Source organism: Pan paniscus, chromosome 1 (assembly GCF_029289425.2).
Source record: "Pan paniscus chromosome 1, NHGRI_mPanPan1-v2.0_pri, whole genome shotgun sequence".
NCBI lineage: Eukaryota > Metazoa > Chordata > Mammalia > Primates > Hominidae > Pan > Pan paniscus.
The window spans coordinates 100,276,571-100,303,346 of record NC_073249.2 but is presented as its reverse complement, the minus strand read 5'-3'; the positions used below and the strand labels follow the sequence as shown (position 1 = coordinate 100,303,346).

The following is a 26,776-nucleotide window of genomic DNA, read 5'->3' as shown; positions in this document are numbered from 1 at the left end:
CAACCTTTTCAATACTTTTATTTATTTTTCTTACTTTATTGCATTGATTTAGAGCTCCAGTATAATGCTGAATTGAAAGAGTAACAACAGATATTCTACTTTTTTCTCTGATTTAATGGAAAAGCATTCAATCTTATGCCATTTAATATAATGTTACCTGTGGGTTTTTCAAATCTGCCCTTAATGGGGTTGGAAGTGTTGCCTTCTGTTCTTATCATGCTGAGAGTTTTCTGGGGTTTGTTTTTATAAATCATGAAAAAAGTTTTCAATTTTGCCAAATGCTTTTACTGTGTATGATGAGGCAATCATACAGTTTTTCTCTTTTGCCCTGATAATATATAAAATTATACTTTTTAAATATAAAAAAGATTTCTTGAATCAAGCTAGGACAGTTTTTTTAATTATAAACTTTTAACAAATATATTGAAATATAACTTACATGCAATTGAGATGCATTAAAGTGTATAATCACTGAAGTGTATAATTAAAGTGTATAATTTTAAGAGTTTGAGCACAGTATGCATGAGCCAAAAAGAAAGGACAGAAAATACTAAGTATGTCTCAGCATATGTGGTCTATCTTGGTGAATGTTCTATGTGAGTTTGAGAAGAGTTATTTGTTAGCTGTTCTTAGATGTATTTTGCTTAAATGTCGACTTGGCTAACTTGTGTCATTGATTGTGTGAATTAATTTTGTTCTAGTGGGCATTAAAATTACTGTCTGATCACATTGGACTTATGTGGACTTGGTTTATGTTTTATTACAGTGGATTCATGGAAAGCCAACAGCATTTCCCAAGACTCTCTAATTTGGTAGGACTCAATCACCAATCCATCCCTTTGTGGATGTTGTCAGGGTTTGGTTTTAGGCTTTACTAGGGCTGGTCTAGAATAGGCCTTATTGTAAAGTGTGACACTTATTCCTAAAGCACAGCCTTTCTAGTGTCTCAATTGGATACCTGGATGCTAATGAGGTGTGCATGAGTTCTTCCCACCCTGGATGGCAGGAACTCCATCATCCATTCCCCAACCCTCTTCCACCACAAGTACTTCTGGTCCAAACTCAACTTTATAGCAGCCACTCCTATGTTAAATCTGTTAGTCTTTTTCTTGTGCAGGTACAGTCCAGTCCTTGATAAGTATGCACATGGAACCCCACATGGACTTCGAGAGCTGCCCCTCTGAACAGCTGTCTCCTATTGGTGCCCTGCCCTGCAGATTGGAATTTCTTCAGTGGCCTTGAACTCTGATCTCTGCCTTCTCAGCTCAGTGGGGATGCCCTGCTCTGAGAGGACTCTAGCCTACTGTGCAGCTGCTGAGAAATTCTCCCCAGACAAAAACTAGGAAATCATGGGGCTTCCACCTTAAGTTTCCTGTTGTACTGCCTGTTGTCCACTGTCTGAAAACAATTTTATGTTTGTTTATGGAGGCAGTCTGATATGATTTATTCTAACAGATAGAAGTAGAAATCTGTTATAGTCTTTTAATTACTGTGTCTTTATAGTATTATGGTAGACAGAATCCTAAGATGAGCTGCAGTGATCTTTGCTCTTATATAATCACTTCTTCCTGAGTGTAGACAAAGCCAGCGATGAGATATCACTCCTGTGATTGTGTTACAATTTATGGCAAAAACGTTAGCAGATGTAATCGAGATCCCAAATCAGTCGAATCTAAGACAGGGAGATATCTTATGAGCTTGACCTAAAGAAGGTGAGTTCCTTGGAGGGACTGAGGTCTTCCTGGAGAAATGTGAAGTGCAGGAGGGTTTCCAGGCAGGGTGATTCTCCTCTGCTGGATGGAGAAAGCATGCAGTGGGAACGTGGGAGGCCTCTAGGAGCAGCAAGAGGCCCCTGGCTGACAGCCAGCAAGAAAACAGAGATCTCAGTCCTGCAGTCACAAGGAACTGAACTCAGCTGACAACCTGAGGAAACTTGAGAGGAAGTTCTTCCCCAGACCCTCCAGAAAGAAACCCAGCCTAATTTCAGCCTGTGAGGCCCTGAGAAGAAGACTCAGCTAATCCAGGCCTGAACTTCTGATCTGTGGACACTGCAAGAAAGTAAATCATTGTTATTGTAACCCTCTAAAGCTTGCAGTAATTTGGTATGCAGCAATAGAAAATTAATAAAAGTAAAATGGAGAAGACTTTGGAGTGGGGACAAGAATGAAATGGTGGGAGAGGGATGCCTGTATGCTGAGATGGTTGATGCCTGTATGGTTGAATTGGGTCTACCATTCCTCATCTAATTAGCTATGGTCTATTAAGGTGCATAGCTATACATGAATATTGGTACTAGGTGAATCCAGAGGAATAAGATATTGCATTCTTGAGAGTAGATGAGAACACCCTGAATTGGTGGTCACCGTATCATATGTCATATATCAGGTCCCTCTGGGAAGACCAGAGGAAGATTTACAGGATACACTAGTGACAACATTGAAGGCTTCTTTCTTCCCCAAAGGGACCCAACCTCCCCTCAGTCAAGACGTTCCAAGTCTCTGAACTGGATGCCAGGTTATAAATTCCCACTATACCGACTCCATCAAGCTTCTGTCCTCAGAACTAGAGTTTATCAGTAAAAGATAGACTCATGGGAGTCTAGGCATTTATTCTCTTATTTTATATAAATCAGCTAATGCGCATGAACAAAACAGACTTTGAAGAAAGAAAGTCACAGTTACCACAGGAAAACAGCTTCGACATCCTCATGAGTCATCATGGGTATTCCATTGGGAGGACTTGATATGAGGCTTTCCTCCTCATGGGTTAGTACAGATCTGGGGGAAATGTCATCAAGTACTCGATTCAGAGTGTAGCAGCTGGGGCTGTTGATTCGTTAGGCCTCCTGCAGCTGGAGATGCAAGTAGTGCATTTTCAGGGCCACCACAGGTGCCCTTAGGCTAGCATTCTTCAGAGCCAGAATCCAAAAAGCCACAGAAGCTCTGAGTATTTCCCTTTCCTCGGTCACCCACATAAACGGCTTCAGGTCCTTCTGGGGAAGGCCTGGAGGAAGATTTACAGCATACACTTGTGGCAGCATTGAAGGCTTCACTCTTCCTCAAGGGATCCAATCTCCTCTCTGTCAAGAATCTCCAGGTATCTGAACTGGATGCCAGGTCATAAATTCCTACTATGGTCTCTGTCCTCAGAACTAGAGCTTTTCTAATTATTACATACATTGATTTCTTAGTAGATTTCCCATCCATTACATTCCCAGACACCTCACGATGATTAGTAATCACCACAGATCCCTGCCTCTCAAGGAAATTCCTCCCACCTTGTTTCTAGATGGCCGAGTACCACTGCCTGTCCTCTACTCTTCCAGAACCCTATTGTTCTCCCTGACAGCAGGGAGGGCAAATCCATGCAGCATCTCCCGCCATGACCTCCAGCCTGCAGAGGTGAGGTGCCATAGGACCTTTACACACACGCCGCTGTTCCCATCACCTGTGCATTTCTTAATGCCTTGGCGAGGAGAATGTCCCTGGATCTTCATTGGTGGGAGCTAAAGGAACAAAGGTAAATAATGCTATGGGACCCACTGAGAATTGGGGCTGTGGAAAAGTGGCCACTGAAGTAAGACAGATGAAGCTATTGTCAGATACTCAGTGCCAGAGCAGGGAGGGAGAGGAAAGAAATACAGACCTCACCTGCCTCTCACTTCCAGGCTCCATCAGGTGCCCCTCATTGCTAAACCTAACTAGAAGTGTGCATGCAGGGGAGCCAGGGATGCATTTTAGAAGGGTAAGCCCTGAGTGGCATAAGACAGGATGGAAATGAGTGGAGAGTGGATCTGTGGGAAGGAGGAGGGGATGTTATTGGGAAACAAAAGGAGAATACTAGCTAATAATGCTAGGTGACACTAATATTCCAAAGTCTGTGCTCATATTCAGAAAAGAAAGTTCAGCAGAAAGCACTAAACTAGGAGTCAAGATATTATATTTTCAACTGTTGTTCCAACAGCCATATTATAAAGGACCAGTTTATTTCGTGCCTTTCTAATTTGACCTAAAGTGCCAGGTGGCATTGGGGCTGGCACAGCCTTGCTCAATTATGTGTTGAAGAGTACACAGAGACTGCCAGGCTGAGGGAAGATGAAAAAGAATAGAAGAGATGCTCTCAGGGAACAAGAGACCACACAGCCCCAGAGTCAGGGGCAGCATCAGCCACTGTTGGCTGCTCATTTCCCGGACAGAGCCCACAAGCCTCAGCCATGCTTTGCTTCTGCAAGATGCTACTTCACCTTTTCAATAAACCTGCCTGAATTTAAGCTGATAGGGGTTTATTTCTCCTTCATCATAAATGAAATTTTTCACCACAACAATCTCCAGTGAATTGTGGGCACAGCAGGCAGGTGCATCCCTGCTTCTGTTCCACTATCTCCCCTGTAGGTTGAAAAGGAGGAGGTATTGAATTACCTCCAAATGTTCCTCTCACTCTGATATTCTGTGATTCTGGTTTCTTTTCAGCTACTTTGTTTTTGGAAGCATGTATCCTAAGGCATCCAGCTGAACAACCTTTGTCTACTGTGTCCAGGCATTCCTGGTGGTATTTCAGACAAGACTCTCTGGGATTGCTGCACTCACCACCACTGAAACAATTCTATGACCATCCATTTCATGGCTACATGTTTGCTCATTTTGTGTGTTCATAAAGGGAGGGGACAGACAGCAAACTTGCATGTTACAAATTGTATCATCTTAAAAAGGAAACAAGGCAACACTTTGCAATAAAACCTTAAGATGCATTAAATTTAAGCCTAATGCAATAAAGAATGCCCATAAAATTCTTATCTAAAGAATGCTTAGAAAATTGTTGAACAAGGGACATCATCATTTAAAGTGATATGAAGAAACCTTCTTAGCTAAGCATATGGGCTAGATTAGAGAGAAAATAAAGGGCCCATCTCTTCCCTGGAAAAACTACTGATAGCATCTTTCAAAAAGCTCTCTGTGATTGAGGATGCACCTTGATCTATAGGCTCACATTTGGTCGCAACTGGCAGCTACTTCTTGGCATTGACATTGCATTCCCAACTAGTAAATCTTTCCAAGATCTGAGTTTCTGCAGATATGATATTATTTTTTTTGACCATCCTTATCTTCAAAGGCTACCAAAAAGGAACAAAGATTTTATTTACCTCCCCAAGGGAAAAGGTTTTACCAATGAGACACTTTCTTACCATGACCCCAGGGCCCCCTATGCCCTGTTCACTTGAGTGCCCTGTGTGGCCTGACAGAAGCTCATGCTGGTCACAGGATTTGTTACATAATTAACCTCCTTCCTGAATCCCAACTTCATGGTGGTGGTGATGACAGGTGTCCTGTATCCCAGGCTCATGTCCCTGAAGTCACCAGCCTGTCTCCAGTTAGAAAAAATTACATGTATATAGCGAGGTCTCTTTGGAAGTAGCAAAAGCTTTCTCACCTTCATACATTAATGGTTGGAATGTACAATAGTATAAACACTTTGGGAAAAAATGTCTGGCATATTCTTACAGAACTAAACAACTACCTATTCTATGACTCAGTAATTCCTAAGCATTTATCCAAGAGAAATTAAAACATATGCCCAGAAAATGATTTATACAAGAATGTTCATAGCAGTTTTATTCACAATAGGAAAAACTGGAAACATTCAAGTATCTGTCAATACAAGAATGGATCAATAAACTTTGACACATTCATTCCATGGAATGGCTAAAGGAACAAACTGTTGACACACAAAACAACATGGATGAATCTCAAAAACATTTTGAGTGCAACAGGAGCCACACACAAAAGAGTGTGAGAAAAAAGATAAACAATAATCGTTTCAAGAAATGCAGAGCAGAGAGCCCAGAGGCAAAGACCCACAGGATGGCAGGTCAGTCCCAGGCTGTGGATCCTAATTAAGAAACTCCTGCTGGATTTTGTCCAGCTCCATTTGCAAACTATTTTAGGTCAGTGACTTCTTTATCCCCTCCATGTTCCCTCATTTTGAACTAGAATCACTGTAGTTGTTATTCTATGTCTGTCCCATCATTTCAAATGAGGGGCAGATAAGCTGTTTGTTCAGTTTCACAGGTCAAAGGAGGTAAGGGAATTATGTCAAGGATCTGTACTCAGAGAAGGTAGGAGCTTGAGAAGGACTCCATGAGTTATTATTGGTTGATGATGGAAAAGAGAGGTAAGGAGGAAAGCAGGTGGCCTCTGGAGTCAGAGTGTCTCCCAGCTGACAGTCAGCAAAGACAAAGGGCCCTCAGTCCCCCAGAAACAAGAATAGGAAGGCCTTCAGTATCTGTAGTGAACTTGGAAAAATAGCTTGAGCTCTAGAAAAAAATACAGCCAGCCCATTCCTGGATTTTAGCTTCACATGACTCTCATCAGAGAATCCAGCTGCTTCATTCCAGACTTCTGTGGTTTCAAACCACTGGTTTGTGGTAATGTGATAATAGGCAGCAAGAGAAAACTAGTACAGGTGCCTGTCTCTCCTCTTGAATTTCAATTTTAGATACATGGATGCTAACCCCTCTAAGAGAAAAAAATTCAATCAATCAATCAATCAATGAAAGAACTACAGTAAAAATATTGCCCTCACCTTTATGTGGCTGTTCCAGAGCCCTTGCCACCTGAAGAAGACAATGAGGGCTATTTCAGGCATGCGAAGAGTGTGGCTTTACTGTTATCAATCACATTTCTGAAAGAATAAAAATGGTTCAGTTCAAGCCATGGCTCATGTCTGTAATCCTAGCACTTTGGGAGGCCAAGGCAAGTGAATCACTTGAGGTCTAGAGTTAGAGACCAACTTGGCCAATTGGAGAAACCTTGTCTCTACAAAAAGACAAAAATTGCCCAGGTGTGGTGGCAGGTGCCTGTAATCCCAGCTACTCAAGAGGCTGAGGCAGGAGAATCACTTGAACCCAGGAGGTGGAGGTTGCAGTGAGCTGAGATCGCGCCATTGTATTCCATCCTGAGGAACAGAGCAAAAACTCCATCTCAAAATAAATAAATGAATAAATAAAAAATAAAGATGGTTCATTACTTAACTCCACATATTATTATATGAAAATGTATCACCTCAATTTTAATAGCAGATTTTTTAAAATTCCTTTTCTTGTGCTCACCAGACAAGGTTTGGTAGCAAATACCAGTCACCAGCACAGATGAACCAATTCAAGGAGAGCCATAAACATGACTAATATTATGTTCCCCCAAAAATCATCCTTAGAATGCAATCTCTTCTCTACTTGTCCCAAAACGAACATAATAGTCCACTATATAAAGTCCCAAACACAGGAAAATGTAAATACAATGAAGTCTGTTTTCCAAATATTTATTCTATTCAGACCCAGTCATGGGTACCAGGGATTAGGAAATGACTACAAAGAGGTTCAAAGGAATTTGGGAAGTGACAAAATGTGCTAAAGTAGAACTCTGCTGATGGCTGCACAATTCGATAAATCAACTTAAATCATTGAGTTGTACATTGACAATGGGTGACTTTTATAACAAGTAATTCTTTAAATGAACTTTTGGGTTTCTATTCCAACATGGAAAGAGCTAGGCAGTCATGACTTGTCCTCACAGCTAGAAAAAAGCTGAATGAACTGAAAGTCAACCCTTCTAGGGTGGACCAGAGAATTGAGGTCACAGGGAAAACTGCCACCTGAAAAATGAGAAAGACAGGCTAACACACAAGGAGTCACAGCTCACAGGGAAGAGAAGCTACTGGGGACAGCAAGTGGGAGGAGCACTTAAATGGTATTGACAGATTACTAGAAGCTCAGGGTGGCCTGGCTAGAGCACTGAAAACTCCTTGAAAACCAACTAAGGGGGAATATCACACATTTCCAAGTTTTACTACAATGATCTCAACTAGGTTCTCATCATGAAGTTCAGAAAAACTCCCTGAAGTTTGGCACTACCAACTTCAGGGCTTATATTAAGCTACAGTAGCCCAAATAGGGTGAAGTTGGTGAAAAGAGAAAACACACACAAATAGATCCATGGAAAAGAATACAGAGCCCAGAAACAGACCTACACACAGTCCACTGATCTTCCATGAAGGTTTAGAGACAATTTAAAACAGCAAAGATAGCCTTTCCAACTAGTGGTGCTAGAACAGCTGGACAACCACATGCAAATGTATATATATAGATAGATCCAGGTATGCATGTTCTACCCTTTATAAAATAAATCTTACATGTAAATGTAAGGTGCAAAACCATAAGAATCCTAGGAGATAACATAGGAGAAAAATCTCGGGGATCTTGGGTTTGATGATGGCTTCTTAGATACAAAACCAAAAGCACAATCTACTAATGAAAAAAAATTAAGTTGAGCCTCATTAAAATTAAAAACTTCTGCTCTGTGAAAGACACTGTTAAGAGAATGCAAAAAGCAAGTCACAGACTGGCAGAAAATATTTACAAAATAATCTGATGGAAAAACTGCTGTCCAAAATATATGAAGAATTCTGAGAACTAAACAACACAAAGCAAAAAAAAAAAAAAAGTAGGTGAAAGATCTGAACACCTCATTAATAAGATATACAGATGGCAAATAAGCATATGAAAAAGATGCTCAAAATCATTTGTCGTGAGGGAATTGCACATTAAAACAGCAATGAGATATCACTGTAAACCTATTAGAATGGCTAAAATGCAAAAAAGTGAACACACCAAATGCTGTCAAAGATGAGGAGCAACCAGAACTCTCCATAGCTAGTGGAAATCAAAAGAGTACAGTCACTCTGGAAAAGTTAAGTTCCCTCAAAATCCTGCACATAAGTACTTAGAGCAATTTTACTCATAATTGCCAAAACTTGGAAGTACCCAAGATGTCTTCCACCAAGTGAATTAATAAACAAACTGTGTTGTAGCCATACAATGAAATCTGATTCAGTGATTTTTAAAACACAAGCTATCAAGCCATGAAAAGACATGGAGGAACTTAAAGTACATAATGCTAGAAAGAAGTCAGTCTGGAAACCTGCATACTGTATGATTCCAACTCTAGGACAGTCTTGGAAAATCAAAAAGATAGAAATAGTAAAATGATGAGTGGTTGTCAGGGATGGAGGAGAGGAGGAGGCATGAAATGGTGAAGCACAGGGAATTTTCAGCAGTGAAACTATTTTGCATGATGCTGTATTGGGGATTTAGGACATTATGTAATTGCCAAAACCCATAATCTGTGAAACTCAAAGAATTAACTCTAACGTAAACTATGGACTTTAGTTGATAATGATGTATCAACAGTGGTTCATAAATTGTAACGAATGGGCTACACTAATACAACATACTAATAGGGGAAATTGTGTGCTGGAGGACAGGGGAGCCTAGGAGAACTCTCTGTACTATCCACTCCATCTTTCTGTAAACCTAGAACTGTTCTAAAAAATAATGTCTATTAATTTTTTTAATTAGGATGCAGCAGCCCCATATCAAGGTTTTGGTGGCATCCTGTTATTGTGTGGTTAGTACTTGGCATTGAAGTGCACCAACCTGGAGTCAGAGCAGTTGGAGATTTCAATGCCTGTGCCATTTACCTCTAACCCTGGGGAGCCCCCAGAATACAGCTAGCAGATCAGTTAGGTAGAAGCAGCCTCAGCAATCTAGACAGTGCAGGCTTCTGGTAAGGACAGGTACAAACCATCTGGGTGGGCAGAACTTGATGAAGACTAGGAACCACTGAGACTCAGCAGCTGCCCCAGTGGCACCCACAAATCAAAGGAGGGGGCTGGAAAGAGCTCAGGGCTACACAATGAGCTCCCTGCCTGCAAGACAGAAGCAGCTCCAGAGATTTTGGTAAATAATGTAGGTTTCAGTACAGTGTGGTCTATTCAAAAAAGTAGAACAAAAAGGAAAGAAAAAGAGACAGCATGAGAGAGAGAGAAAGAAAGAGGAAAGAAGAAAGGAAGAAAGGAAAGAATAGAGGGAGGGAGGAAAGGAAGAAGGAAGGAAGGGAGGGAGGGAGGGTGGGTGGGCAGGAGGGAGGGAAAGAATAAAGAGAGAGAGAGTTGGAGGGAAGTAGGGAAGGAAGGAAGGAAGGAAGGAAATTAACAAATTTACATGAAGATGAGAACATCCAGGGGAACTTACACCACCAATATTTTCCATTAACAGGAACACGCTAACTAGTTATTAGAGAGAGACACACTACTGTGAAACCATATACTGTTTCCATGGGGTACAACACCTTCCTCCTCCTCTGAAACACATTCTGTCTCTGGCCCACTGTTGCCAGAGACACTGAGTCTTATCTTTGGATAAGTTCTGGTGCCCACAGGAATGAGATGAGATGGTGGACTCCAGAACACCAGGCCATGACCTTTCCTGCTGCTCCTTGTCCACTCCAGAAGCTATCCAGCTGCAGTTGGGGGCCTCAGCCCCTGGGTCTGACATAATCCATTTGCCATTCTCACTGGACTTCTCTCCTTGCACTGGTTCCCACTCCTCCAGGACCCAGTGGGTGACCACGTGAGAAGGACATAAACAGGCCATGTCCCTTTCTTTCTCCCCCTCTCAATGCCTGCAGTGGTGGGTTCCATTGGGTAGTGACCTGAGATTTACTCATTATGGGGCCTCTAGCCCAGACCAGGGCCTGGTACCTAATAGTCACCCCATGAATGCCCAGTGAAAGAAGGTGTCCACCACAAGGTCCTGGGGAACCAAGAATTCCACCGTGGCCCATAAATTCTAAGTCCTACAGGATTCTGGAATTGGAGATGGGAAAGGCCTTCAAAAGTGGCCACTCTTTTAACCTGTTATACTGGCAACTGAGCCATGTTTCCCCATCCTGGACACATCCAGAGGGCACTGCCTAAAACCAGACACATCTCCCCACCCAGGACAGAGCAGGGGCCTTAGTCTGGGGGATGTGGGTGGACAGGGAGGGGGTGAGCCACAAAAGCTGAAGAGGAGAAAGCAGGTGAAAGGGTACAGCAGGGTGGAAACACAGAGGAATGGAGGCAGAGAATGGGGGTTGAGAGGGGAAGAGACAGGAGAGGGATGCAGATCTAGCTACTAAGGAAAAGTCCTGGAGAGAACACTGTCCTCTCCTGAAGTAAAATCACTTTCACCTGACCACAGCACTGCAGGTTGAGGGCGGCACAGGCTGTGAATATTTGTTCATTCATTTAACAAATATTTATTTAATATCAGTTTCATGCCAGGCAAGGCCCTGAGATGTTTAGGGACCTTGGCATCTTTCCTTTACGTCTGAGTCATAATAGAAAGAGGGCCCTCTGACCCCATCAAGCTGGCAATGCCTCAGGATTTTTACCTGTTGGATCTAGCAGCTCTTCATGTCGGCCCACACCATGTGAGGCTGCTCTTGGTGCACTGAATGGGGAAGTTTCTACGTCAGTGCCTCGGAGAGTCCACTGGAAGCCCTGGACAGTGGGAGTCGGTGGCACCCCAAGGGTGGCGGCCAAGAGCACACAGCACTGAAGCTCCAGACACCCTCAGGAGGACGGTAAGGGACAATCAGCTGGTGAGAGCCTGGGTCACCAGGAACCTTTGCCTGGGTCTAAATAGGATTTGCCTTCAGATTGCCTATGAAATAAAAGAAAGAAATCAAGGTTAACATTGAGATTTGGGGCTTCAGCAACTTGAAGGATGGAGCTGCCATTTACAGAGACTGGGAAGACCCAGGGAGGAGCAGGTTGAAAGGTGGTGGGGAACTAGAGTTGGTTGGGTTTCTGTCATATGTAATCAACAGTCCTGACCACCTGTAATCCTAGCACTTTGGGAAGCCAAGACGGGTGGATCATGAAGTCAGGAGATCGAGACCATCCTGCCTAACACAGTGAAACCCCGTCTCTACTAAAAATATAAAAAATTAGCCGGGTGTGTTGGCAGGTGCCTGTAGTCCCACCTACTTGGGAGGCTAAGGCAGGAGAATGGCATGAACCCAGGAGGCGGAGGTTGCAGTGAGCCGAGATCTCTTGTCACTGCACTCCAGGCTGGGTGACAGAGTGAGATTCCATCTCAAAAAAAAAAAAAAAAAAAAGTCCTGACCAGCCTGGGCAACATAGTAAGACCCCGTCTCTGAAAATAAAAAATGAAAAATTAGCCGAGCATGGTGGTGCACACTTGTAGTCTCAGCTACTCCGGAGTCTGAGGCAGGAGGATTCCCTGAGCCTTGAGTTAGAGGTTACTGAGCTATGATGACACCACTGCACTCCAGCCTGCGGGGAAAAAATAGAGTCCTGACTAAATACTTGAGTAGCCAGGGAAGTTTTCACAAAGTATTTGAGGCAGATCTTAGTGAACAAGAATTTGATTATTTCTGTTAGGGAATTAAGAGAGTGTGGGTGTAGTTGCTTAATGCTTATTGAACTATCTTTGGAATCTCATCTATTGGTCTATCTGGTCTATCTGTACATGTATATTCTATACACTGTCTCACTGAGCTTTCACTAGGTTATGCTACAGTAACAAAAGCCCCAAAATCTTAGCAGCTACACATACAAAGGTTTATTTTTCATTGACATATACCTTTTTGGCAGGTTGACTATGATTCTGCTCTATACAAGCTATTTTATTTGTTAGACGGTGAAAACTGTCATACTTGGAGATTGTTGAATACGGTATTAGTATGTTATTCATTCATTCATTTAACAGATATTTATTCGATATCTGTTTCATGCCAGGCAAGGTCAAATACTGAGAATACAGTGGTGAATAAAAGAGACAAAATCTCTAATTTCCAGGAGCTTATGTTGAAAATGAGATTGAACACATACAAAATAATCATAATAACAATAATGAATACTATATTTACAAATAATAGCTGTAAGACATTTTAGCACCTGTTTTAAATTAGAAAAAATATAAAAATTATTAAAACTAAAATGGCCAGATATGATGGCTCACACCTGTAATCCCAACACTTTAGGATGCCAAGGTGGGAGAATCAACTGAGCCCAGGAGTTTGAATCTAGTCTGGGCACGATAGGAAGACCACGTCTACAAAAAATAAAAAATTAGCTGGGCACGGTTGTGCATGCCTATAATCCCAGCACTCTGGGAGGCTGAAGCAAGCAGACTACTTGAGCCCAAGAGTTCAAGACCAACCTGGGAAACATGTTGAATCCCCATCTCTACAAAAAATACAAAAATTAGCCAGGCATGACAGCACATGCCTATAGTCACAGCTACTCAGGAGGCTGAGGTGGGAGGATTGCTTAAGCCAGGAGGTGGAGGTTGCAGTGAGCTGAGATTATGCCACCACATTCCAGCCTGGGCAATAGAGTGAGACCCTGTCTCAAAAAAAAATGCAAAAACTAAAATAAAATTGCTACAAGATTAATATATAAAAATAAGTTCATATTCTTAGGCTGGGCATTGATTTCTTTTTTCTTTCTTTTTCTTTCTTTCTTTCTTTCTGTCTGTCTGTCTCTTTTTTTGTATAAGACAGAGTCTTGCTCTGTCAACCAGGCCAGAGTGCAGTAGCGCAATCTTGGCTCACTGCAAACTCCGCTTCCCGGGTTCAAGCAATTCTCCTGCCTCAAGCCTCCTGAGCAGCTGGGATTACAGGTGCCCACCACCACACCCGGCTAATTATTGTATTTTTAGTAGAGACGGGGTTTCACCATGTTGGCCAGGCTGGTTTCATACTCCTGACCTCGTGATCCACCTGCCTAGGCCTCCCAAAGTGCTGGGATTACAGGTGTGAGCCACCGCGCCTGGCCAGGCATTGATTTCTTAAACAGGACACAATAAGCAGTAACCATAAAGGAAAAGATCAATAAGAGTATATTTCATTAAGCCTAACAGAAAAATGTGTTCATACTCTTAGACTAGGCACTGATTTCTTAAACAGGACACAAAAAGCAGTAACCGTAAAGGAAAATATTGATAAAGCATAATTTCATTAAAATTAAGAAACTCCGCCAGGTGCAGTGGCTCATTCCTGTAATCTCAACACTTTGGGAGGCCGAGCCAGGTGTATCACTTGAGCCCAGGAATTCCAGACCAGCCTATGCAACATGGCAAAACCCCATGTCTACTAAAAATACAAAAAACAGCTAAGCATGGTGGTGGTCTCCTGTAGGTCCCAGCTACTTAGGGCCTGAGGCAGGAGGATCACCTGAGCCTTGGGAGGTCGAGGTTGCACTGAGCTGTGATTGTACCACTGCACTCCAGCCTGGGCAATAGAGTGAGATCTTGTCTCAAAAAGAAAAACAATTTAGAGAATCTCCATTCATGAAAAAACACCATTAAAAGAGTGAAAACACAAGCTGCAGTTTGAAAAAAGAGAAATGCAATTCATATATATCCTAGAAAGGAGGCATATCCAGAATAAAGTATTACAAATCAACAGAAAATCATATCAATGAAAACTGGATAAAAAGATTAAACAGTCACTTCATAAAAGAGGACATATAAATGGCAATAAAAGATACTCAATCTCAATACCAGGAAAATGGAAGTTGAACCCACATTGATATATTACTGTACCTCTACTAGAATAACAAAATAATTTTTAACTGACAAGCATCAGCAAGGATGTGGGGTAACTGGAATATTCCCTGCTAATTGGTAAAACCACTTTGGGAAAATGTTCGGCAATACGTAATACTAAAGTTTTATCATTCATATAGCTCTAAAACCAACAATGCCACTCCTACATATATACCCCAATACAGTAATGTTCTATTTCTTAATCTGTGGTGGTTCATTTAGTAAAAACTCATGACCTGTACTTTTTTTTTTTCTTTTTTTTTTTTTTTTTTTGAGACAGGGTGCACTGACGTGATCACCGCTCACTGCAATCTCAACCTCCCGGGTTCTTTTGACCACGCAGTTAATTTTTGTATATTTAGTAGAGATGGCATTTTGCCCAGGCTGGTCTGGAACTCCTGGGCTCAAGTCATCCGCCCACCTTGGCCTCCCGAAATGCTGGAATTACAGGTGTGATCTACCACACCCAGACCACCTGCACATTTAAAATTGTGAACTTCCTCTGTATTCTTCAGTAACTTTTCGAAGATTTCTTTGACACGAAGTTCTCAGAAATCTTAAAGCTAGGATTTTAGAATAGAAAAAAAAGCTTTTGGTTCACTGGTGAAATTTTACTAATTAAATTTAAAAACAAAAAGTTATTAATGCATATCACCTCAGAACAAAGATTAAAAACTACGAGCACATCAGTTTTCTTTAACTTCGTGAAGCAGTGGGATTCATTCTTTCGGCAAAGAAAGGATGAACAACACTGTAACTCAAAGAAAAGATACCACTGCAAGAAAAGGCCTTTTTTTTTTCTTTTTTTTTTTTTAGAGGGAGTCTCGCTCTGTCGCCCAGGCTGGAGTGCAGTGACAAGATACCTCGGCTCACTGCAACCTCCGCCTCCCGGGTTCAAGCGATTCTTGTGCTTCAGCCTCCGGAGTAGCTGGGACTACACGCGCTCGCCACCACGCCTTGCTAATTTTTCGTATTTTTAGCAGAGACGGGTTTTCACTGTGTTAGCCAGGATGGTCTCAATCTCCTGACCTCATGATCCGCCACGTCAGCCTCTTAAAGTGCTTCTTTTCGAAAGCAGCTCCACCAGCAAAAGGTAGGAGGAAAGCGAGGAAACCATTCCAAAAGTCTTGGTTAACTCTTGGGTGAAAGGACGCCAAATCAGATGATCTAAGAAGCCTCAAGGAAAGAAAGACAGACAGACAGGCACAGGAAAATCACAGCAACTCTCTGGACTGCAAACACCAACACCTCAGTCCAACCTACCAGAAATCCTGCTGTGAATTTGAGGCTTGTCCCGCTAGTCATGAGGTGATTCAGTGATGGCTACAAACGCTCCTTACGTGCATCCTGGACCTGGTACACCTGGCTTGCCCATCACCAGCCTGGAGACACCGCCAGGAGCACAATCCCTGAGGCCAATAAAGACCCCAGCTTTGCAAGTCAGGGGCGCGAGCACTCTTGCCCCTCAGGTTCCCAGAAGAAACCGCCACGAGGGTGGGGTGCGGGGTCAGTGTGCTCCACAGGACTTCCGAGGACGTGCCCCCCAAGCTGCTCCGTTCCTCCACCCCCTGGGATGCCACAGAACACCCGCCAGCGAGTTTCTTCCCCAGCGCCCATGAGAGGAGGCTGCGGGCGGCAGCCGCAAGCGAGGAATCCAGCGCAGGGAAAGTAGCCCCGGTGGGGCCCGGTGCGTCAGCCCCACTCGCGTGGCAAAACTTGCGGGGGCCCCCGCGCGCCGCGCCTCAGCCCAGCTGTGCGCCCGCAGGTCCCAGACTCGCCGCCCGCCTGACCTGGCGCGGCGCCCTCACCTCGGAACGCTGGGTGGACTTCGCAGTAAACCTTAACTTCCCATCCAGGCGGCAGCGGCGCGGTGCCTCGGCCTCGCTCCTGGCACCGCAGGTCGTCCGTCCCGCGTTCCCAAAAGCATCAGGCTCACTTAGAAGCTCAGGCAGCCTCGCGACCCTCACCTACCCCTCCCAGCACCGCCGCTGTCTCTACCGCCGCCCAGCGCAGGCGTAGCAGAGACTTAAAAGGACACGGCCGCCTCTACCGCACAACGGGTTGGAGCAGGTTAGGGGCCGCAAGGGCTGAGAAAACGAGTAACGGAGGACGGAGTGCAGCGGGAACGGGGAAATCCCTCTCCTCCGCCTCTTTTTCAAAGCACCAGCCCTTGACCCTGCAATTCGCTGATTTCCCCGGCCACTGGAACCGCCCCTGCCAGGTTAAAGAGGCGGGAGACACACCCCCTCCGGAGCCGGGAGCTACCGGGCGTTTAGGACTCCAGGCCTCGCCCTTCCGCACCGCCCCAAAGTCTGACTTGCAGGCTCGGGCCGCAGACCCGCAGGCTTCAGAAGGCAGCCCCAGCTCCCCCGAGAGGTGGCCTTAGGTCACTCGCAAAAACAGTAACCAACGTGTCGATGGCACTTGTATTTTCTAATTTAAATTTATAACACATTTCGCAGATGGGCTTCCACTGAAATAAGCCTTTGAGAAAAAGAAAAACTTTTTTTTTCAACAAGATTAGGAAATACCAAGACATACGAAGTAAAGCCATGCCGTCCACCCAGCTAAAAACTTTGAAAACTTGAAATTTTATCTAAGGCAAATGTTTGCATAACTTTAGGTCGTGCCATTATTTAAAGTAAATTTCAATTAACAATATCATTTGCAATTGAATCCATCTTCTATAAGAAAACTAAGATACATCCCTGATAATCTACCTCTCCCCTCCTGTATTCCATCCATCAGCAAATCCTACTGGTTTTTACCTTCCAAATTTTCCTTGAATCTGTCCTCTTCTGTCTCCTCCATCACCACCCTAGTCTAGGCTAGCTTCACCTGGGGAGTGGGGGTGGAGGGACTACTGACCTAGTCTCCCTGTGGTTTACCCATATCCCCTTTATCGCCTCTCTAATCTCAACACAACAGGCAGAGTGGCTTTTTCAAAATATAATGTGAACCCTGTCACTTCCCAGCCCAAACCACTTAAACACCTTCCCATTCTCTTAGACAAAACCTCCTAACTAACCAAGCCCTGAATGGCCAGGCGCCTTGCCCACCTCTCCATCTCTTCTCACAGGTCAGACCAATTCCATTCTTTTCTCTCTGCTCCAGCCAAACTGGCCTCTTTTATTCCCTATTTACCCAGCTTCCTGGACTCCACAGAGCTTTTGCTCATGCTTTGCTCTGTGCCTGAAGGTTCTTCCAACCCTCATCATTCTGACAACAGCTGTAGTCTCCACCTCTGAGAGGCAACTTCTGACCTCCCTACGGTGGTCCCTTACTCTTATCACATTGCATAAAACTGTAATCGAGTGGTTATGTTGGGGAATTTTTTACCATCAGCTCCATAAGTCCAGGATTTGGTTTTGTTTGGCTCATGCTTGTATTTCCACATTTGTGAAATACATGTTTGTTCATAAATGAGAACGATAGATGTTAGAAGTTGAAGTAAATTTGGCATAAAGTCAGAGAAAGGTAAAATGTCACAATCTAATATTTAGAGTCAGAATCTAAAAACTTCAGTTATATTAAAACTGATTTTCTATCATTTTAGGCTGGGTTGTTGCAGGGATTCTTTGGGTAATCTTTAAAACTGAGTTCTCAGAGAGCATTGTATAAACACCTGAATTAATAATGATAGCCATGGGATGGTCCACATAAAACTAATAATATTGGTTGCTTCAAGAGAGGAAGACCAAGCCAGGAACAGTGGCTCATGCCTGTAATCCAAGCACTTTGGGAGGCCAAGGCCGACAGATCATTTGAGCTCAGGAGTTTGACATTAGCCTGGGCAACTTCGTGAGTCCCTGTCTCTACACAAAATATAAGCAAAATTAGCTGGGCTTGGTGGACACCTGTAGTCCCAGCTATTTGGGAGGTTGAGGTGGGAGGATTGCTTGAGCCCAGAAGGTTGAGAGGCTGCAGTGAGCCATGATCATGCCACTGCACTCCAGCCTGGATGACAGAGCAAGATCCTGTCAAAAAAAAAAGAGAGAGAGGGAAAGAATCTTGACTGGTGGCTACTGGTGGGAAGGAGGTTTTTACTACATCCCCAATTGGACCTTTTTATTTTAAAGTATCTGAAGATAAATAAATGACACAAAAGAGTGCATACCATCCCATTTATTTGAAATTCCAGAAAAGGCAAAATTAATCTGTGGTGAAAAAATCATAACAGCAGTTCCTTCTAGCAGGGGATTCACTGGGAAGGTACACAAGAGAAATTTCTGGGTGCTAAAAATGGTCTGTCTTGATAGGGGTATGAATTACATAAGTGTATTCATTCATCAAAAACATTCAGTTAACATTCAATGAATGTAAATGTTACCTTAAAAACTATAAACATAATTAAAAATTTAAAATCTGGTCGCTAACACCTGGTTGAGCGCTCAGTGTGTATGGGGATTGGCCAAAGCTATAAATACACAATTTTGTTTAGTCCTCATACTGTCCTCTCAGGGTAAGTATTATTATCATAATCCCCTTGCATATGAAGAAGCCCAAATTTAGTAAATACTAAATAACTTGCCTTACTTTATGCCACCTGGAAAATGGGGAAAGAGCTTTGAAAACCATCAGTCAAATGCCAGAAGTTATTAAACATTAGACCCTATAACACTTCTCTGAAATTGTAATATTTTTGGCATATATATATGTATATATATATATATAAAACTCATCTACTAGATCAAGAGCTTCAGAATGATTGAAATCATAGTTTGTGTTTTGTTTGAGGTTTATGTGTTTATTTTATGTCATTATTTTAAAGACTGGGTCTTGGCTGGGCATGGTGGCTCATGCCTGTAATCCCGGCACTTTGGGAGGCCAAAGTGGGTGGATCACTTGAGGTCAGGAGTTCGAGACCAGCCTGGCCAACATGGTGAAACCCCATCTCTACTAAAAATACGAAATCAGCTGAATGTGGTGGCGCATACCTGTAATCCTAGTTACTCAGGAGGATGAGGCAGGAGAATCATTTGAACCCAGGAGGTGGAGGTTGCAGTGAGGCAAGATTGTGCCACTGCCCTCCAGCCTGGGCCACAGAGTGAGACTCCATTTCAGAAAAAAAAAAAAAAAAGACTGAATCTCACTATGTTGCCCAGGATGCACTTGGACTCTTGAATTCAAGCCATCCTCCTGCCTAGGCGTCTTGAGTAGCTGGGACTACAGGCACACACTATCACGCCCAGTATTTTGTCTTAAGTTTCTAAGAAGTCCCAACACTGCACAGTAGCTGTTCAATGTATTTTGAGTGAATGATTAAAAACAAGCTTGGTGTTGATTTTATTGCTACAATTTATATTTACATATGTAATATTTATATTATATGCTTTCTATATATTTATATGTGTGTATGTATATAATTGGCACCAACTTAGCATTGCTGTGCTTAAGTGCCTGAGATGTATCTCAAATGAATAGGCCTGAGGAGAGAAGCTTGTGTCATTAGCTCTGACCCTGCAGCACTAATCCTTATTTACCCCTTTCTTTCACTCACCCTGAGCACATAAATATTTATTTGGTGAAAGAGCTTACACTTTAACATCTCACTGAAATAGCTCATTCCAAAGAAAGAGCTAATTCTAACCTCTCACAAGTGCTTGAGCATTTGCATAAGTGAAATTTCACTGTGTGAGTTTCACCCAACACCACCTCTGCTCCAGCTCCTGCTACTCTACTGCTCATACCATGGAACTCCACAGGTGGAGTAGAAGATGGAGGATGCATGATGCAGTACGCAGCAGCATCCTCCTCAGAGAGAGTTTTATTTGCAGTAAATTCGATGTGCAATAGGCAAAGCAACGAAGAGTCAAGGTGAGGCAGGAGAGCAGCAGAGGGAAGTAGAAGTTGGATAAAGAGTGAACTGAGTAGGAGCAGAAGCAGGTTAAAAAGGTGGGTGAGCCTAGAAGAAAACCTAGGCAATACCATTCAGGACATAGGCATGGGCAAGGACTTCATGTCTAAAACACCAAAAGCAATGGCAACAAAAGCCAAAATAGACAACTGAAATCTAATGAAACCAAAGACTTTCTGCACAGCAAAAAAAAAAAAAAAAAAAAAAAAAAAAAACTATCATCAGAGTGAACAGGCAACCTACAGAATGGGAGAAAATTTTTGCAATCTACTCATCTGACAAAGGGCTAATATCCAGAATCTAGAAAGAACTCAACAAACTTACAAGAAAAAAACAAACAACCCCATCAAAAACTGGGCAAAGGATATGAACAGACACTTCTCAAAAGAAGACATTTATGCAGCCAACAGACACATGAAAAAATGCTCATCATCACTTGTCATCAGAGAAACACAAATCAAAACCACAATGAGATACCATCTCACACCAGTTAGAATGGCAATCATTAAAAAGTCAGGAAACAACAGGTGCCGGAGAGGATGTGGAGAAATAGGAATACTTTTACACTGTTGGTGGGACTGTAAACTAGTTCAACCATTGTGAAAGACAGTGTGGCAATTCCTCAAGGATCTAGAACTAGAAATACTATTTGACCCAGCCAACCCATTACTGGGTATATACCCAAAGGATTATAAATCATCCTGCTATAAAGACACATGCACACGTATGTTTATTGTGGTACTATTCACAATAGCAAAGACTTGGAACCAACCTAAATGTCCATCAATGATAGACTGGATTAAGAAAATGTGGCACATATACACCATGGAATACTATGCAGCCATAAAAAAGGATGATTTCATGTCCTTTGTAGGGACATGGATGAAGCTGGAAACCATCATTCTCACAAAAAACCAAACACCACATGTTCTCACTCACAGGTGGGAATTGAGCACTGAGAACCCTTGGACACAGGAAGGGGAACATCACACGCCGGGGCCTGTCGTGGGGTGGGGGGAGGGGGGAGGGATAGCATTAGGAGATATACCTAATGTAAATGACGAGTTAATGGGTGCAGCACACGAACATGGCACATGTATACATATGTGACAAACCTGTACATTGTGAACATGTACCCTAGAACTTCATTAAAAAAAAAAGGTGGGTGAGCAAGAAGCAAGATAAGCAGAAGTTGAGCAGCGAAAACAAAAGTGAGATGGAGTAGTGAGTAAAAGCTTATGGCTGGCAGGATCCAGAGCAAACCAGTAAGAGGCAGCTCCTCAGAGATAGGCATGGGTATGGGAGAGAAAAAGTAGGCTTAAAATGACCCCGTATGATAATCAGCTCATTAAAGCTAATGCATATGGACTGCATATCATGGATGTACTTAAAATTATGGGATGGAGGTGACCGGGAAGCACACAGGGGCCAAATAACTAAGGAACCCACCTATCAATCAGAAGGCACATGCTGGGTAGAGATTAGGCAGCCCCAGGAAAAGGAGAAAAAAAAAAACATATAAAAAGACCCAAAGCCCAAAGTTCACCAAACTGATGCTGATCTCATTTTGCAGAAGTTAGCCAGTTCTCCCCTCTCTGAGAGTTTTACTGTGCTTAATAAGTCTTTTGCTGCTTTGCTACATGTGTGTTTGTGTGTCACATCCAATTCTTTGTTTGAGACACCAAGAAACTGGGACTTCACAACACCAGCCAGTAACAAAGATATGTAAGCTTGGGAGGGAGGAAAGAAAGAAGGGAGCAGGAGGAGATTCAGACATGAGATGCATTCACCCTATGAGTTGAACCCCAGTCTCCAGCGTGGGAGTTGGCAATTCTATTACTGAACCATCAATGCTCCATGTGGTATAACCTCTCATGTTTTTTGTTTGTTTGTTTTGTTTTGTTTTGTTTTTTCAAAAAGAGAATCTCTGGTGGTATAGGCAGGCATGAGGGGGCAGGGAGGATGGAGGTGGGAAAGTTCTATAATAGGCTGACACAGATATTTTTGGGAAACAGAGCTAACAAAGCAACAGGCACTTGAAGCAAAGGCTTGCCCTAAACCTTCCACTGTTTGCCAAGGGAAGAAATTTTGGAGTCAAATTTTCACTTTCTCTCTTGTGTAGATCTCTGTAAGACACAAAAGTTTGGATGACAGTCATTTTGATTCTTGGACTTTACTAGAGACTCCAAAGACGCATCTGAGGAGAAAAGCTCTGGGTCCCTGGGATGACTGTGCCACTCGACATAGCCTCCTGGAGTGGCCAAAGAGAGTGTGGTTGAAAAAAGAAATATTGGAGTGAACTTTCACTCACTCCCACTTTTGTAGGTTTCTTAAAAACATGAGTTTAGAAACAAGATACTGGGCTTTTTCAAATGACTCAAAAGAGGTGTAGATGAAGAGAAGCTCGATCATCCCACAGATCTTTTGGAGTAACCTGGACACATCCCTAAGTCTCCAGCTCCTGGGTCTTTGAAAGCCAGTTTGTCTCAGGGTTGGGAGGCAAGTGTTTGGAAAGCACCAAGGCAGGAGTTGGCAAAAAGGTTACCTCATCGGTGAAGAAATGAAATTTCCAGAAGTTTTCACCAGATCTGGGACCAGAGACAAAGGCCTGGATGAATTTCCTATGCAAACCTTTTTTAGAACCTCCGCTTCAGAGTTCTTCCAGAGACTCTTCAAAATTAGATCTGGTGAAACCGCTGCTGGTGGTGGATTGGTAGTTCAGCAGCAGAATTTTTTTCTCCCACGCGGGAGACTCGGTCCGACTCGCGGCCATGCAGGCCTTCTTACCCTTCAGGCAGGAAGGGCTACTACCTTTCTACCCAACAAAGTTATTATATTACCCAGGCTGTACTGTATTTATGGACCTTGGTCGTGGCAGCTACAAGTTAACCTGAGGGGCGTGCCACCTCTGGAGCATTCTCTGTGCTCGAACTAATCCCGGGATTTACAGTTCCTGTGCTCGAAGCCTGTCCTTGAAAATGAGGAGTGTTTCCAGTAGGTTGCTGTAGTTTTGAATACTGGGAATTAAAACCTTTGCTACTTTCATCTAGTCTCCGGGGCAAACCCCTGGGTAACCCAAAGGCCATCAGACGGATTCGCGTGCTGGGCTTTCCACTACCTTAGGCCACGTGTCACTATGGAGGGAAGATCAAGAAGGTCCCGGAAGGAGAGAAGCTGCGGGGTCCAGGGAGACTTTTTGGTGGTTGGTCGGAGAGGCTTCAGCTGCCCAAGGAAAAGGGAAGCGTGTGGGGAGGTATCCGCATAGAGATGAGGGCCTCGGCGGAGACAGTCTCACGCAGAGGTATGCCACCTTGGCATCCGCGCCTTCCATGGGCCCGTGGGTCTTCCGGGAGGGATTCTGTGTCCCTGGTATTGTGTATCAACAGGTGTTAGCCTGATATTTGTATTTTTAATGAGAAAACGAACTACAGAATTTGTGAGTTTTGCTTTTTTTCTGGTTTTGCTTTATACCTCTTGGACACTCCTTTCAAAGGATTCCGATCTGAGGGACATTGGGGTGTGACTATGGTAGACAAGGAGTGGTGAATTTTCATTCAAAAATCTTTGGCGGATTCCCTTGCTCTCCCGCTCCCCAGTCTAACAGTAGTTTAAAACAGAAGATCAGCAACATTTGGAGAGGTTTTTTTTTCTCTGCGTTCTGATGATAAACTTGATTTATTCCATTCCAAAAATTTCTTTATTCTGAGGTTGTCTTTCTATATTTTGAGTATAAAACCATGGCCATACAATGTTGGACCCACCAAGGTTCTTCTCTTCACTTGTTTATTTGTACAGTCTCCTTGTAATCTCAGAATTTCTTGAGTAAACTGGGAACTGTTATACATAATTCTGTGTTTTTGAGCATTCTTTGTAAACAGGAATCAGGATTGGGGGTGGGGAAGGAGGGAGGAGTGGGAGTGCTGATTTGTGTAACGGAAAAATCATAGATTACTTATGTGATGGGGCAAAGGTTTTAAAAACTCTTAGTGTCCTCAGATTTCCCCTTATACTATTTGCTGAAGAAAATTATGTCCTTGACTCCCTTCTTTACCCTCTCCTGGCAAGGGAAGGGGACCCCTCCTGCCTCAGGGTCTCTGTCCTCCTGGGGTTAGGAGAAGCGCATCCAACTCCCTCTCCAAGTGCTGGAGAGGAGGCTAAGTCTTTCCCATGGGCCGGGGGCTTTGCTGTCCCAAGGACGGCTGGGGAGGAAGAGGAGGCAGAGGCGGAAGAGGAAGTCGGCTGAGATTTGTGAAGCAGCTCTTGCTACCGCGGGTAGGAGAGGGCGCGCGGGACCCAAGAGCCTCCGTGCGGAGCCAGGCCTCAGGAGCAGCCGCCTTGGTCCTGGAAGGGATGCCTCCATCCATCTTGTCTCCAAAGAATGTAGGGAGACCTTCTCACCCGGTGGGAAAGCGACGTCTCCCATGCTTTCCCACCACGGACGCCTTATGTCCCTTTTCCTGCTAGTGTCTGACCGCCAGCCTGCGGGGGCTGCGGCTGCAACGGTTCCAAGCTGGGTGGAGGCTGCCTGCCCGCGAGCCAAGAGCCGCGCTAGGAGGCAGGAGTCGGGAAGTCGTGTGCAGGCCCGGAGGAGACCCAAGCTACGGGTCAGGCTTTTTTGCCAATTGCCAAATTCAGCGTGTAAAACAGAGAGCTCACATCTGTCTGTTTGTAAGCTTCGGTGAGAACAACAAGGAAGGCCCTCAAGATCCCTAGGAGGGCGGCGAAGGGTCTCTGGCGGCGATATCCGCGTCGGCGGTGAGCCAAGGTATGTCAGGAGAGAGTGCGAACCCAGCCCCCGGGTAGCACGAACACCACCGCAGACAAGGGCCCCGCTTGTGGGGAAATCGCAGGGCCAGTGCAGCCGCAGTGCGGTGGACTAGCCTCATCCAGGGAGAACCCCCTTCCTGACCACGGTCTGTCCCCCGCCAGGTAAGAGGAGAGGAGGGACAGTACAGCCTCCTGTCCCGCAGCCGCAGGCTCAGGGTCACCACCTTCCCCTCTGCTTGTCCGGCGCCATTCTACCAAACCACTCTCCGCCAAAGATTCCACCGACAGTCACCCACAGGACAACCCAGCCGTCATTTCCGTCCTTTCAGCAGCGGATCCCGCCCCGCAGCCACCGCGCCCTCTCACCCCAGCGCTTCTACCCACCGCCTCTGCCCAGTCTGTGCACTTCACCTCCCTCGCCCCGGCTCCCCTCTGAGCTTACAGTGGACAGGGGGTTCGTCCCCAACCCTTCTTGGGAATACTGAATAGAAAAGGGAGGAGCTTGCGCAGTTCCTTGGTAGTGTGTAGACGGACATTGTGGGATTTGGCTGTGGTACCATCGCTTTGACGTCCTAGTGATTTTTACACCTGCCTTCTGCTTAGAACACCGGCCACAGTTTTCCATTTGTGTCTACTCCACCTGCTGTCTTTGTTGGATAAGCGAACATCGTCCCCCTCTACCACTCAATCAACAAAAGGGCGGTCCTGGAGGACCTCACCCGCCGCTCACCCGCCGCTCACCCCCCTCCCAACCTTGCGGACATCGCCTCCGGTCGCCTCTTCCGAAGGCCTAAGAAGCACGTTAGCTGCGAACGGAGGTGAGGAGGCTCAGCTGACCGCCTGTGTCAGCTGACAACGTGTGACACGCACAAACGCCAGGACTTGGCTTGGCCTCTCTCTTAGTTATTTGCAGCTCTGCCCAATCGGCGCCTCCGGGACGGCGGAGACGGCAAAGACGGTGGGCTTCTTGGGTGCAGCTCCACGAAGGCTGGCATCCCTGCACGGCGGTGAACACCTGAGGAAGACGCTCAGTCTCTCTCTAAAGCCACTTCTGCGGATGACACGGAGATAAATAAGAGCAGTGTGTCATGAGAGGCCGTTCACCAGGACTTGCCCTCCTTTGCCAGGGTTTGCACCTAGCAGAGAGACTGTTCTGCCTCTGGCCCTTGGAGCAGGCTGGCTGACAGCGGAGTAAAGAAAAATTACTGCGGGTGGGCAGTCAGTGCAAAACAATTCTCTGACCGATAATTGAACCCGGGATGCGGTGGTGAAAGAGCTGAATCATAGCCACTAGACCAGCACGGGGGCACGGGAGGGTCTTTCTCAACCTTCTTGCCATATAAGTGACTGTTTCCCTGTGCGCTGGGAGGACTTGGGCCTTGTGGGGGTCGTTGGTCGCTCCTGGAGTCGTCTCACAAGGCCTTTCCCTCCCTCCTTTCTCCAAAAGAGGAGCCCGGAGGCGACGCACCCAGTACTCTGCGAGGCCCACCAAGGCCACGAGTCCCGAGTCCTGGAGCGAGTTGCAGCGTCCAGGCTGCACCTGACCACTGACCTAGAAATGTGCCTTTGCGAAGCGGCAGCGCGTGGAGAAACAGTCGCTGGTGGCCGGGGCCAGAGTCGCGCACCGGGTAGCCAGAGCAGGCAGGAGCGAGGAGGCTCCCGGGGTGAGAACGGGGCACCCCGCACATCATAAAGGACTC

At 44.7% G+C, this 26,776-nt stretch overlaps 1 long non-coding RNA gene across 1 annotated transcript; it reads right to left on the bottom strand.

Moving 5' to 3' along the window:
* LOC129398046 (uncharacterized) lies at window positions 1-26,776 on the bottom strand. The gene is made up of 4 exons (XR_008625773.1): window positions 26,629-26,776; window positions 11,268-11,539; window positions 6,580-6,678; window positions 1-2,048 (listed from the first exon to the last, which is right to left on the bottom strand). It is a non-coding gene; the product is annotated as an uncharacterized LOC129398046 (long non-coding RNA).